Source organism: Oncorhynchus masou, chromosome 13 (genome assembly GCF_036934945.1).
Source record: "Oncorhynchus masou masou isolate Uvic2021 chromosome 13, UVic_Omas_1.1, whole genome shotgun sequence".
Lineage (NCBI taxonomy): Eukaryota > Metazoa > Chordata > Actinopteri > Salmoniformes > Salmonidae > Oncorhynchus > Oncorhynchus masou.
This window is the reverse complement of record NC_088224.1, coordinates 24,710,476-24,725,320: the sequence shown is the minus strand read 5'-3', so window position 1 is coordinate 24,725,320 and position 14,845 is coordinate 24,710,476. Positions and strand designations below refer to the sequence as shown.

The window sequence follows — 14,845 nt, the reverse complement described above, 5'->3', positions numbered from 1 at the left end:
TCACACATAACATAATCACCAAATCTTCCTCAAACATGGCTTTTCTGTCCCTCCCTTGTCTTTATTTTCAACTCTCCATTGTGTATCTTTTCTCGTATTGAATTAAACGCAACACCACAGACACAATGTCCTTTTTGCCTCCATGGATCGACGTGAACTTTTTTTGCCCATTACCAAAAATATTTTCAGATTGCCGTGTAGGCTATTTTGCGCATGTAAGCTTAGGCTTCAGCAACTAAAACAAGAAGAAAAAAAACTCAATGTGTAGCCTATAGATATTGTTACGGATACCAGTATCCTGTGTGTGTATCCTGTGTTCTTTTCTCTCCTTCTCCCCTCACAGGTGAAAATCATCACTCCCCAATCAGTCACCAATCCAATCATCAATCAGAAGACACACCTCCTCCTGTTTTCCTACCCTATCACAGTTCCTTTCCCTTGGTTTAAAAACCCTGTCAGTTGTTTGCTCTAGAGCTCAATCTCTCTGTAATGCCATGTCTGTAGGTCTCTGTGTTTCACTCTCTCTTTGTGTATTAACCTCTCTTTTGTTTGAGCACCTCCATAGCACTTTGTCCTCACCTGTGAGTATTGTTTTGGTTATGGTGTTTGTTTGCTGGTGGGAAAAGGGGGAACCAAGACAAGTCGCCCATGGGCATACACTACCCGTAGGTAGACTTTGTTAAATACACTAGTTAGAACTGGGCGGACCACCCACTGTATTTTTGGTTAGTTAGTTAGCTGTTGTTAAAGTAGGCTAGTCTAGCTTAGGGGTGTTTTTGAATACTTATTATTTATTTCCTTGGGTCCAGCTCAGCCCCTTTTCCTGCTCCCCACATTACCGTGTGTTTATTAATAAACCCTGAGTTTGACGGTAGATTTCAGTAGTCGTGGTTATTTCGTTCACACTTTTACTTTGTCACAATTATAATTTGCATGAGTTATGTTACGGGTCTCATTACCATCCCCCCTAGACTGTCGGGCCAAAAGGGATTCGTAACAGATATATTATTGCACAACAATGATACCTTTATGGATTTAAGGTATTGTTTTCTCTTTATTCAGACCGCCCACAAGCCACCCGCCCTTCATCCACACGATATTTCATTACCCTAAGCCTGCCCCAGATTATGAGTCAACCCGTGCATCACTACTGGGGAATACTTTTCCTGGAACACACTGAGGGTTCAGACAAGGGGACTATTTTCCATGCCGCACACGGCTGACGTGCTCAATAGGCCTGAAGCTGATATCGATCAGAACTATAATTATCAATTTAATTAGTAATGACCTAGAAACTCACTAAAACATAACATAGCCTCTTCTAAATCAACCATCTTTACAATAAACTTCTAACTAAATTACAGTTAAAGAGAGCTAGAGCATCCATAAAATACAATGCTTCTTTAGCTTCCTCAGCTTCCTCAACCTCCAATAGACAGACACTTCCTAAAATCCGACATTCTGTCATTAAACCAAGTACAAAAACAAACATGAATCGAGACGCTGAGAAACTGAGACATATGATGTAAGGGAGTGTTTTTGAGCCTGAGGGTGGACAGGTCACACTGAACCAGCTCAACATCACACAGCTCCATCAGTTCCTCTTTAAACCTATTATAACACATTATTAAACATTATTATAAACTGGGTGGTTCGAGCCCTGAATGCTGATTGGCTGAAAGCTGTGGTATATCAGAACGTATCCCACGGGAATGACAAAACATTTATTTTTACTGTTCTCATTATGTTGGTAACCAGTTTATAATAGCAATAAGACACCTCAGGGGTTTGTGGTATATGGCCAATATATCACGGCAAAGGGCTGTATCCAGGCACTTAGTGTTGCGTCATGCATAAGAATAGGCCTTAGCCGTGGTATATTGGCCATATACCACACCCCCTTGGGCCTCATTGTGTAACGGGTTTCTTCCATCTCCTCCTCTGACGAAGAGGTGGAACAAGGATCGGACCAAAATGCAGCGTGGTTCGTTAGATACATCTTTAATGAAGAAGAAAACACGAACAATACAAAACAACAAACGTCGAAAACCGAAACAGCCCTGACTGGTGCAACAAACACAGAGACAGGAACAATCACCCACAAACACACAGTGAAGCCCAGGCTACCTAAATATGGTTCCCAATCAGAGACAACGATAATCACCTGACTCTGATTGAGAACCGCCTCAGGCAGCCATAGACTAATCCATACACCCCACACAACCCCAAGACGAAACACACTACAAATAAATGCATGTCACACCGTGGCCTGACCCAATAAATTAAGATAACATAATAGATATAGACCAGGGTGTGACAGAACCCCCCCTAAGGTGCGGACTCCCGGACGCACATCAAAACAATAGGGAGGGTCCGGGTGGGCGTCTGTCCATGGTGGCGGCTCCGGCTCGGGGAACCCACTCTATGAATGTCTTAGTCCCCCTTCCTCGCGTCCTAGGATTGTCCACCCTCGCCGCCGACCATGGCCTAGTAGTCCTCACCCAGAACCCCACTGGACTGAGGGGCAGCTCGGGACAGAGGGGCAGCTCGGGACAGAGGGGCAGCTCGGGACAGAGTGGCAGCTCGGGACAGAGGGGCAGCTCGGGACAGAGAGGCAGCTCGGGACAGAGGGGCAGCTCGGAACAGAGGGGCAGCTCGGAACAGAGGAAGCCCAGCACTGAGAGGAAGCCCAGCACTGAGAGGAAGCCCAGCACTGAGAGGAAGCCCAGCCAGGTAATTGAATCCGGCAGATCCTGGCTGACTGGCGGATCTGGAAGAGTCTGGTTGACTAGCGGATCTGGAAGAGTCTGGTTGACTAGCAGATCTGGAAGAGTCTGGTTGACTGGCAGATCTGGAAGAGTCTGGCTGACTGGCAGATCTGGAAGAGTCTGGCTGACTGGCAGATCTGGAAGAGTCTGGCTGACTGGCAGATCTGGAAGAGTCTGGCTGACTGGCAGATCTGGAAGTCTGGCTGACTGGCAGATCTGGAAGAGTCTGGCTGACTGGCGGATCTCGAAGAGTCTGGCTGACTGACGGATCTCGAAGAGTCTGGCTGACTGGCGGATCTGGAAGAGTCTGGCTGACTGGCGGATCTGGAAGAGTCTGGCTGACTGGCAGATCTGGAAGAGTCTGGCTGACTGGCGGCTCTGGCTGCTACACGCTGACTGGCGGCTCTGGCTGCTCCATGCTGACTGGCGGCTCTGGCTGCTCCATGCTGACTTAAAGCTCTGGCGGCTTCTTGCAGACTGACAGCTCTGGCTGCTCCATGCAGACTAACAGCTCTGGCAGCTCCTTGCAGACTGGCAGCTCCTTGCAGACTGGGAGCTCCTTGCAGACTGGCAGCTCCTTGCAGACTGGCAGCTCTATGCAGACTGGCAGCTCCATGCAGACTGGCAGCTCTGGCTGCGCTAAACGGGCAGGAGACTCCGGCAACGCTGTAGAGGCGGAAGGCTCTGGCAGCGCTAAACAGGCGGAAGGCTCCAGCAGCACAGGAGAGGAGGAAGGCTCCGACAGCGCTGGAGAGGCGAGGCGCACTGTAGGCCTGATGCGTGGTGCTGGCACTGGTGGTACTGGGCCGAGGACACGCACAGGAAGCCTGGTGCGGGGAGCTGTCACCGGAGGGCTGGGGTGTGGAGGTGGTACTGGGTAGACCGGACCGTGCAGGCGCACTGGAGCTCTTGAGCACCGAGCCTGCCCAACCTTACCTGGTTGAATACTCCCGGTCGCTCTGCCAGTACGGTATGGTGGAATAGCCAGCACTGGGTTATGCAGGCGAAACGGGGATACCGAGCGTAAGGCTGGTGCCATGTAAGCTGGCCCAAGGAGACGCACTGGGGACCAGATGCGTAGAGCCGGCTTCATGGCATTTGGCTCGACGCTCAATCTAGCCCGGCCGATACGCGGAGCTGGAATAGAACGCACCGGGTTATGCACCCGCACTGGAAACACCGTGCACACCACAGCATAACACGGTGCCTGCCCGGTCTCTCTAGCCTCCCGGTAAGCACAGGGAGTTTGCGCAGGTCTTCCACCTGACGTAGCCATACTCCCTGTTAGCACCCCCCAAGAAATATTTGGGGCTGACTCCCGGGCTTCCTATCGCGCCGCCGTGCTTGCTTCAACAACTCCATTTTTCTATACCCCTCTTCGCACTGCTCCAGCGAATCCCAGGCAGGCTCGGGCACTCCTCCTGGGTCGGCCGCCCACCTGTCTATTTCTTCCCACGTAGTGTAGTCCAGAATCTGTTCCCATGTCCTTTCCTCTCTTTGTTGCTCCTGTTTCCGCTGTTGCCTGTTACCACGCCGCTTGGTCCGTTTGTGGTGGGTGATTCTGTAACGGGTTTCTTCCAACTCCTCCTCTGACGAAGAGGTGGAACAAGGATCGGACCAAAATGCAGCGTGGTTCGTTAGATACATCTTTAATGATGAAGAAAACACGAACAATACAAAACAAAAAACGTCGAAAACCGAAACAGCCCTGACTGGTGCAACAAACACAGAGACAGGAACAATCACCCACAAACACACAGTGAAACCCAGGCTACCTAAATATGGTTCCCAATCAGAGACAACGATAATCACCTGACTCTGATTGAGAACCGCCTCAGGCAGCCATAGACTAATCTATACACCCCACACAACTCCAAGACGAAACACACTACAAATAAACCCATGTCACACCCTGGCCTGACCCAATAAATGAAGATAACATAATAAATATAGACCAGGGCGTGACACATTGCTTAATTATACACATAATAACCTTTACTTCTCTGGAGCCACAACATGAAAATCAACTATGAGCGGAAAACAAGCTACACTTAAACACATTACAGACAAATCTCAAATATGAGCCTGAAGCACCATTCTCTCTACACAATACAGAACTAAATCCCTTGATGATAGGGTCTTACAATCTCTCTACAACAAACTGAAAAACAGGTTTACACTAAACACAACTCTCACCCTCTTTCTCTCTCTCTCTCAGAAAAACAAAGACACCCACAGACACACAGACACAGACACACAGACACACACACACACACACACACACACACACACACACACACACACACACACACACACACACACACACACACACACACACACACACACACACACACACACACACACACACACACACACACACACACACACACACACCAGTGTTACCCTCAGTTCCCTCCTCATAGCACCAGTCCTCCAGCTCACATCCATCCCCTGTAATTCTCTCCATCCTCCTCATCCTTCTTTCCTCTCATTCCCTCCCTCTTCTCCTTTCCACAGTGACAGTACTCAGGTAAGAAAGTCTAGTGTACTGCTGAGTGAGAGCTGTAGCTGACATAGCATCCTGATTGGAGGGTAGGAAGACAGAGGGAACCAATCAGAGATTGTAAAATCAGGGACAGACCCTCCTCCATTCCCAGTCACACCCACTGTCATGCCCACAGGCCATCTCAATAGAGTAAACACAAACACACACACACACACACACACACACACACACACACACACACACACACACACACACACACACACACACACACACACACACACACACGTATTCCCCCTCTGTCCAAGGACAAAGATCATCCATCCACCTATATAATCACAGTTAAGCTTCCATCCACACACACACACACACACACACACACACACACACACACACACACACACACACACACACACACACACACACACACACACACACACTGTGCATTCAGCACCATGGACAGAACTCCTGTTAATAACGGCTATGCACAAAAGCACAAGAAAGAGAGAACTCAACATTACAATGGGCATTGACTAGAGGAGTGAAGTCAGGTAGTTTCTGACGTCACTACGAACAGGACTGCTGAGAGGTGAGAGTCGGTAAGAGATGATCTGTGTCTTGACTTGTTATATTTCATCACTGAAAATGTCTGTTCACATACATAGGTTGACCCAAACAGTACAAACATCTTCTGAGCATGACTACAAATCTTTGGAAAGTTTTGTTCATCGAGAGATGCATGTCCCTACACCAGGCCTGGGCAAAGTCCGGCGCGCGGGCCGTATGCGGCCAGCGACTGATTCAGCACGGCCTGCTTAATCTTGCTCAGATCACATAATGCATGTCATTTTCCAACACTTTGAAATCTTCAAAACGACGAGAAAACTCACCGTTCAAAGCACGCAGCAGTGATGTATACTTCTCCTGCTGGTCATTTGACAGGGAACAGACTAGTAGTGTCAGAAGGTGGGTGAGATTGTTGGCTTCTACTTGGTGGGTCAGTAGGAGTAATTTTCTCTTGAAGGATTTGACAAGGCTGTACATGCGATGTACAAAAAGGCACTTCCATTGTTGTTTGGAATTCAGTTCATTCATGAGGTCCACGGTGAAGGCAAAATCAGCCAACCATTCTTTATTCTTTTTTCATTTGCAAAAACTCCGCAATCTCCGACTTCAGGTCCCACACCCTTTTAAGCACCTTCTCCAAACTCAGCCATCTCACATTTGTGTGGTATGGGAGATCTGCACCTTCTCCAAACTCAGCCATCTCACATGTGTGTGGTATGGGAGATCTGCACCTCCCCAAACTCAGCCATCTCACGTTTGTGTGGTATGGGAGATCTGCACCTTCTCCAAACTCAGCCATCTCACATGTGTGTGGTAGGGGAGATCTGCACCTTCTCCAAACTCAGCCATCTCACGTTTGTGTGGTATGGGAGATCTGCACCTTCCCCAAACTCAGCCATCTCATGTTTGTGTGGTAAGGGAGATCTGCACCTTCTCCAAACTCAGCCATCTCACATGTGTGTGGTAGGGGAGATCTGCACCTTCCCCAAACTCAGCCATCTCATGTTTGTGTGGTATGGGAGATCTGCACCTTCCCCAAACTCAGCCATCTCACGTTTGTGTGGTAGGGGAGATCTGCACCTTCCCCAAACTCAGCCATCTCACGTTTGTGTGGTAGGGGAGATCTGCACCTTCCCCAAACTCAGCCATCTCACATGTGTGTGGTAGGGGAGATCTGCACCTTCCCCAAACTCAGCCATCTCATGTTTGTGTGGTAGGGGAGATCTGCACCTTCCCCAAACTCAGCCATCTCACGTTTGTGTGGTATGGGAGATCTGCACCTTCTCCAAACTCAGCCATCTCATGTTTGTGTGGTATGGGAGATCTGCACCTTCCCCAAACTCAGCCATCTCATGTTTGTGTGGTATGGGAGATCTGCACCTTCTTCAAACTCAGCCATCTCAGGTTTGTGTGGTATGGGAGATCTGCACCTTCTCCAAACTCAGCCATCTCACGTTTGTGTGGTATGGGAGATCTGCACCTCCCCAAACTCAGCCATCTCACGTTTGTGTGGTATGGGAGATCTGCACCTCCCCAAACTCAGCCATCTCACGTTTGTGTGGTATGGGATATCTGCACCTCCCCAAACTCAGCCATCTCATGTTTGTGTGGTATGGGAGATCTGCACCTCCCCAAACTCAGCCATCTCACGTTTGTGTGGTATGGGAGATCTGCACCTCCCCAAACTCAGCCATCTCACATGTGTGTGGTAGGGGAGATCTGCACCTTCTCCAAACTCAGCCATCTCATGTTTGTGTGGTAGGGGAGACCTGCACCTTCCCCAAACTCAGCCATCTCATGTTTGTGTGGTATGGGAGATCTGCACCTTCCCCAAACTCAGCCATCTCACGTTTGTGTGGTAGGGGAGATCTGCACCTTCCCCAAACTCAGCCATCTCACGTTTGTGTGGTAGGGGAGATTGCACCTTCCCCAAACTCAGCCATCTCACATGTGTGTGGTAGGGGAGATCTGCACCTTCCCCAAACTCAGCCATCTCATGTTTGTGTGGTAGGGGAGATCTGCACCTTCCCCAAACTCAGCCATCTCACGTTTGTGTGGTATGGGAGATCTGCACCTTCTCCAAACTCAGCCATCTCATGTTTGTGTGGTATGGGAGATCTGCACCTTCCCCAAACTCAGCCATCTCATGTTTGTGTGGTATGGGAGATCTGCACCTTCTCCAAACTCAGCCATCTCACTTTTGTGTGGTATGGGAGATCTGCACCTTCTTCAAACTCAGCCATCTCAGGTTTGTGTGGTATGGGAGATCTGCACCTTCTCCAAACTCAGCCATCTCACGTTTGTGTGGTATGGGAGATCTGCACCTCCCCAAACTCAGCCATCTCACGTTTGTGTGGTATGGGAGATCTGCACCTCCCCAAACTCAGCCATCTCACGTTTGTGTGGTATGGGATATCTGCACCTCCCCAAACTCAGCCATCTCATGTTTGTGTGGTATGGGAGATCTGCACCTCCCCAAACTCAGCCATCTCACGTTTGTGTGGTATGGGAGATCTGCACCTCCCCAAACTCAGCCATCTCACATGTGTGTGGTAGGGGAGATCTGCACCTTCTCCAAACTCAGCCATCTCATGTTTGTGTGGTAGGGGAGACCTGCACCTTCCCCAAAATCAGCCATCTCACGTTTGTGTGGTATGGGAGAGCTGCACCTTCTCCAACTCAGCCATCTCATGTTTGTGTGGTAGGGGAGATCTGCACCTTCTCCAAACTCAGCCATCTCATGTTTGTGTGGTAGGGGAGACCTGCACCTTCCCCAAACTCAGCCATCTCATGTTTGTGTGGTATGGGAGATCCGCACCTTCTCCAAACTCAGCCATCTCACGTTTGTGTGGTATGGGAGATCTGCACCTTCTCCAAACTCAGCCATCTCACGTTTGTGTGGGCTGGGAGATCTGCATGACCCGACTGTCTCTTCCAACAGTGAAACAAACTGCCTGTGGTTTAAAGATGTTGCTCTTATGAAGTTTACCACTTTAGTGACTGTATCCACAACATGGCTCATTTTCAGAACACATTTACAGAGCACCTCCTGATGAATAATGCAATGCAGGAAATAATTTTCTGACCTGGGTTCACCTCAGCTACTTGATCTTGTATCCTTTCAAAAGGTCAACGTTTTTTCCTGTCAAATTTGGACAGCCATCAGTGGTCACACTGGAAAACTTTCCAAAACACTGTCCCAGCTTTGCCACACACTTCCGAACCTCCTCCAATAAATATTTCACTGTGGTTTTGCTCTTCATTGACTGTACGCTCCTCTGTAATTTCAAAGTCTGGAGTTTTGCCTCGCAAGAACATCAACAACTGCACCGTGTCACGTGCATCACTGCTCTCATCCAGTGCCAAGGAGAAATAGGTGAAATCCTTTACCTTGTCTTTCAACTGTTGTTCCATATTCTCTGCCATGTCCTCAACACGCTGTGTCACTGTTCGTCTTGATAGGGAAACATTTTCATACAGCTCTTTCTTGTCGGGGAAAAGTATTGCTGCAGAGTCAATTAAAAATGATTTATTGAAATCGCCCCGAGCGAATGGCTTGCTACATTTAGCAATTTTATGGAACAGTACATAGCTAGCTCTCGCATTTCGGTTGTTTGTTGAATGCAGTTTTGTGAAAAGTCCTTGCTGCTTTTGCAACTGAGAAAGCAATTCTATCGATGCACTTGCCCTCTGCTCTGAAGACATATTCCTATAATAATCTGCCTGCTTCATCTGGAAGTGTCGGGACAAGTTGTAGTCTTTCAAGACAGTGATTGTCACGTCCTGACCTTAGTTCCTTTTTTATGTCTCTATTTTAGTTTGGTCAGGGCGTGTGTTGGGGTGGGCATTCTATGTGTTCTATGTTTTTGTATTTCTGTGTTTGGCCTGGTAGAGGCAGCTGTTTATCGTTGTCTCTGATTGAGAACCATACTTAGGCAGCCTGTTTTCCCACTATGATATATGGGTAGTTGTTTTCTGTGTCTGTGTTTTATCATACAGAACTGTTTTGGTTTTCATTTATTTCTCTTGTTCTTTTCTATTCAGTGTTCGGGTATATTTCATTAAAATATGAAGAGAAGAGGAGGAAAACCGTTACAGCGATGCTCTCTTTGCACACTAAGCACACAGCTTTCCCTGATACCTTAATAAATACATATTTAGATGTCCACTCTTGCTGGAACACCCTACATTCATTGTCTACTTTCCTTTTCCTTGAAATCTTTGAAAAACTGCAATTTCTAGCTAGCTACTATTTGTAACTGTGATGTGTTTGTCAGCCTGTCAGTCACTGTCTCCTCGTGCAGTTGTTATTTATACATGCTTTCAAAATAAATGTCCCACAAGCGGTGGGAGTTAAATTAAATCATTACACAAAGGCGAGTATTCATTGGACTTTTAATTTGAATAACAAATACGTTTTTCAAAACAAATACTTTTTCAAAACAATCGCAAATTCTTTATGTGATCTGAGCAAGATTCCGTGGTCCATACTAAATCAGTCGCGGGCCGCATACGGCCCCCGAGCCGGCATTTGCCCAGGCCTGGTGTAGACACATTTGATATTTCTTCAGGAATACACTATACGCCAGGGATGGGAAACTGTGATGGGGGTGGAGCAATAACAAAAAACAGAACTTATCAGGGGCTGCAGAGGCTCCTCGGTCTGCGTACCCACTGCCATATCCCCACCTTGTGAGCAAAACATTTTAGCTGGCCCCCTCGTGACAGCGAAGAGAAAAATAAATAATTTAAAAGCTAATTTCTTGCAACTCTACACATCTTCACATAGGGTGGAGGCACATTTTTGCAGTTTTTATATGATAACTGAGGATCGGTGGGCCCCAGCCCGGTTGGTAATACGACCATGTTTAGATAGCTGGCCGCTAGACAAACTTGCCAATCTAAAAAATGTTAGCTGACATAGGCTAATTAAGTTACTGCTGATGCACAACTAAATTTCGAAATTGCACCTTGTGTATTCTATTATTGTAACTCTCAACAGTAAGTTGAGACCCCGACTGAGTTCCAAAATAAATAAATAAATATATTATTACTATTATTATTATTATTATTTAAAAAAAAACATTTAATTGGTACGCCGGTCTACAAAAGGGCCAGCCAGTTGCCCATCTTCAACACTGACGGGTTTTTACACTCAACAGCTTCCTGTGTGTATCAAGAATGATCCATCTGTTGCCCTCCTCTTGCCACCGCTGGAAGTTCGTCGCGCGGCCCATCTTGCGGTCCCTTTCGTAGCTGGATACCAACAACCGAGCCAGGCTGCCAAGAGCTCAACTTATACAACGCTCTCTATAGAACTACTAAAGGAAAGTCAAACAGCATGTGAGTGTGACTCCAGTTGTTGGCCAGTACATGCTGTAACCGTATGTTTTGTATTCCCCATGACTACAGACACTGGGGACACGCCCAACACAGCTCTGAGAGACTACACCAAACGCTAACACACAGCCGGACCGGTGCGCACCAAGACACAACCGGCGACCTGCCACTGACAACCGACCCAGCCATCACCCCCTCCCCCCTGCAATTCTCTCTTGCTCTTCACATTCAACAAGAGTCAGACAACAACACAGTTACGCGAGGCACGGGTGGGTGGCGTCCACAGCCATGGAGGGAGCATATAAGTCCCCTGCGCCGCCTGGAAATGTTTGTTCCCTTGGACTGTTGGCATTCAACAGTGAAAACGCCATTGAATCTGCTGGGGACTGGCATGCTATTAAGTGTATACCTTCATTTGTAAAGAAAGGATTATTACTCTTCATGAAGAAATAAAACATTTGACCAAGTGCCTTGAACTGAATAAGAATTCCATTAGACCATCTGCATCTTTAAATGCTTGTATTATAATCATTTGGGTCCCTCAACCCAGCCTTATAAGGCTACGTTGAGACATTGTGTCGCTGAGTTGTCATGCTTCACCAAATGTACAGTTGTGGACTTTCAGACTTTCAGCATGCTTATAGGGAAGGACATTAAACAAGCACAGCACTTAAACAAATGTCTGATGATTGGCTGAGAGAAATTGATGCTAAAAAAATTGTTGGGGCTGTTATGTTAGACTTCAGTGCGGCGATTGACATTATCGATCATAGTCTGTTGCTGGAAAACGAATGTGTTATGGCTTTACACCCCTGCTATACTGTGGATGAAGAGTTACCTGTCTAACAGTGTTCTTTAATGGAAGCCTCTCCAATGAAATTCAGATAGAATCAGGAATTCCCCAGGGCAGCTGTCTTGGCCCCTTACTTTTTTCAATCTTTACTAATGACATTCCACTGGCTTTGATTAAAGGCAGTGTATTATGTCTATGCGGATGACTCAACAATATACACGTCAGCTACCACAGCGACTGAAATGACTACAACACTTAACAAAGAGCTGCAGTTAGTTACAGAATGGGTGGCAAGGAATAAGTTAGTCGTAAATATTTCAAAAACTAAAAGCATTGTATTTGGGACAAATCGTTCACTAAACCCTAAACCAACTAAAACTTGTAATGAATAATGTGGTAATTGAGCAAGTTGAGGTGACTAAACTGCTTGGTGTAACCCTGGATTGTAAACTGTCATGGTCAAAACATATTGATACAACAGTAGCTAGGATGGGAAGAAGTCTGTCCATAATAAAGTGCTGTTCTGCATTCTTAAAAGCACTATCAACAAGGCAGGTCCTACAGGCCATATTTTTGTTGCACATGGACTACTGTTCATTCGTGTGGTCAGGTGGAACAAAGAGGGACTTAGGAAAATTGCAATTGGCTCAGAAAAAGGAAGCACAGCAGGCCCTTCGATGTACACAGAGAGCTAACATTAATAACATGCATCTCAATCTCTCCTGGCTCAAAGTGGAGGAGATATTGACTATATCACTACTTGCATTTGTGAGAGGTATTGACATGTTGAATGCACCAAGCTGTCTGTTTTAACTACTGGCACACAGATCGGACACCCATGCATACCCCACAAGACATGCCACCAGAGGTCTCTTCACAGTCCCCAAGTCCAGAACAGACTATGGGAGGCACACAGTACTACATAGAGCCATGACTACATAGAACTCTACTCCACATGTAAGAATATTTTAAGATAATCCACAACACAGAGGACTAGAGGTCAATAGGGAATTAATAGTTGTTTTCCAGTTCAAAATCTGGTTAGAATCTGTGTAGGGGCTTCAGTCCTGGACTCATAGCTACATGTGGCAAGATCTCATTGGTCTGAATAGTCTATACATTGAGCCTGAAACAGGACACTTGTTATTTGGCCATTGGCCCAATTTTACTGCAAGGAATTCTAATTGGTCAACAACAGGCTAGGGTTGGGGGCTATAAATTACATCCTGTCACTTTGTTCTGTGGAGAATCACTGAGGACAGGGAAGAATGAACATCGACTTCTCAGAATAACAGCTATGATGCGTTTCCTTTGAATAAGCCTATTTTTCTCCCCCTGATTTGCTTCGGGATCTGTGTTAACAATAACATCAACTGCTAACACACATCAACTAACTCATGCAAGCAGTTAAATTAGATTTAAAAAACAGATAAAAATGCACCTTATGGAACAGCGGGGACTGTGAAGCAACACAAACATCGGCACAGACACATGCATACAAACACACAATATCATACGCACTATACACAGATGTACACATGGATTTTGGGTTGTGGATATGTGGTAGTAGAGTAGGGGCCTGAGGGAACACACTTAATATGTTGTGAAATCTGTTATGCAAAACTGAAAGCGCGAACCACCGCATTTTACCATGGCAAGGTGGCAGATGCACAATTGAGAGCCTCCTGTCGGGCTGTATCACTGCCTGGTATGGCAACTGCACCGCCCGCAACCACAGGGCTCTCCAAAGGGTGGTGTGGTCTGCCCAACCCATCCCCGGGGGCAAACTACCTGCCCTCCAGGACATCAACCACCCGAGCCACGGCCTATACATTATACACACAGAGATCTAATATACTTGCTGAGTTATGTAACAGAGAAGATCTAGAACCTGTGTGGAAACTGTCATCTCCCCAAGCATTAGAACAGCAAAAACCCTACACTATACTGCACACATAACCGCCCTCACACACAAACACTTACAGAAGTATTTGAGCGTCTCCTCGATCTGTTCTGTGGTCAGGTCGATGCGTGCGTCTGGTGACAGTAGCGGTGTGTGTAGCCAGTCGTCATGGTCGTAACCGAAGACGGTGTCGGCGCGTAACCGATACACCGGCAGCTGCTCCTCCAACAGACTGATGATCTCAACTTCCGGTAGGTCAGCAGTGTTACACACATCTAGAGGGGGTGGGGGGGGGGGTCCACATCTGTACACTTATTTATGAATGAGAAAAGTATCACAGCCAGAAACAGGAGACACATCACATCCTATAACTATTTTCTCATTCTTGTTAGTAGATGCACACACACATTCATACGCACTCACACAGACTTACAAACGTACTCACACACACACACCTACCAGTGAGGGTCTCAGCGTCCCTGCATGGTGGTGGTGGGGTGGGTGGCTCAGGTAGGCTCACATACTGCTCCTCCTCTCGGCTGGCCGGGCCGGGCTCTGGCTCTGGCTCTGGGTCCGGGGGCAGGGCGGGGGCTGGGGAGGCCAGCGTGGCTCACCTCTCACTGGGGGAGAGAATGGAGGGCCATGTGCCTACAGACCTGGAGTTCTATCTGGGTTACCAGGTACCTGCGGAGGAAGGAGAGGTGCAGTGGTCTAAACCTGAGAAAGAGAGAGGGGAAGAGCGAGAGGGGGCTGAGAGAGAGTGAGAGAGAGAGAGTGAGAGAGAGAGAGAGAGAGAGAGAGAAAGAGAGAGAGAGAGAGAGAGAGAGAGAGAGAGAGAGAGAGAGAGAGAGAGAGAGAGAGAGAGAGAGAAAGAGAGAGAGAGAGAGAGAGAGAGAGAGAGAGAGAGAGAGAGAGAGAGAGAAGGGGGGTTGGAAAGAGAAAGTGAAAGGGTGAAGAAGAGAGATTAGATA

At 47.3% G+C, this 14,845-nt stretch overlaps 1 protein-coding gene across 1 annotated transcript in view; it reads right to left on the bottom strand.

Moving 5' to 3' along the window:
- The window catches only part of LOC135551985 (trafficking kinesin-binding protein 1-like), a 55,182-nt gene extending 40,698 nt beyond the window's left edge, over window positions 1-14,484 (bottom strand). The window contains exons 1-2 of the mRNA XM_064983313.1: window positions 14,334-14,484; window positions 13,955-14,149 (exon numbers count right to left, since the gene is read on the bottom strand). The gene's annotated coding sequence lies outside the window, so the exon portion shown is untranslated. The remainder of the gene's footprint in view (window positions 1-13,954; window positions 14,150-14,333) is intronic.
- Window positions 14,485-14,845: the final 361 nt, after the last annotated feature.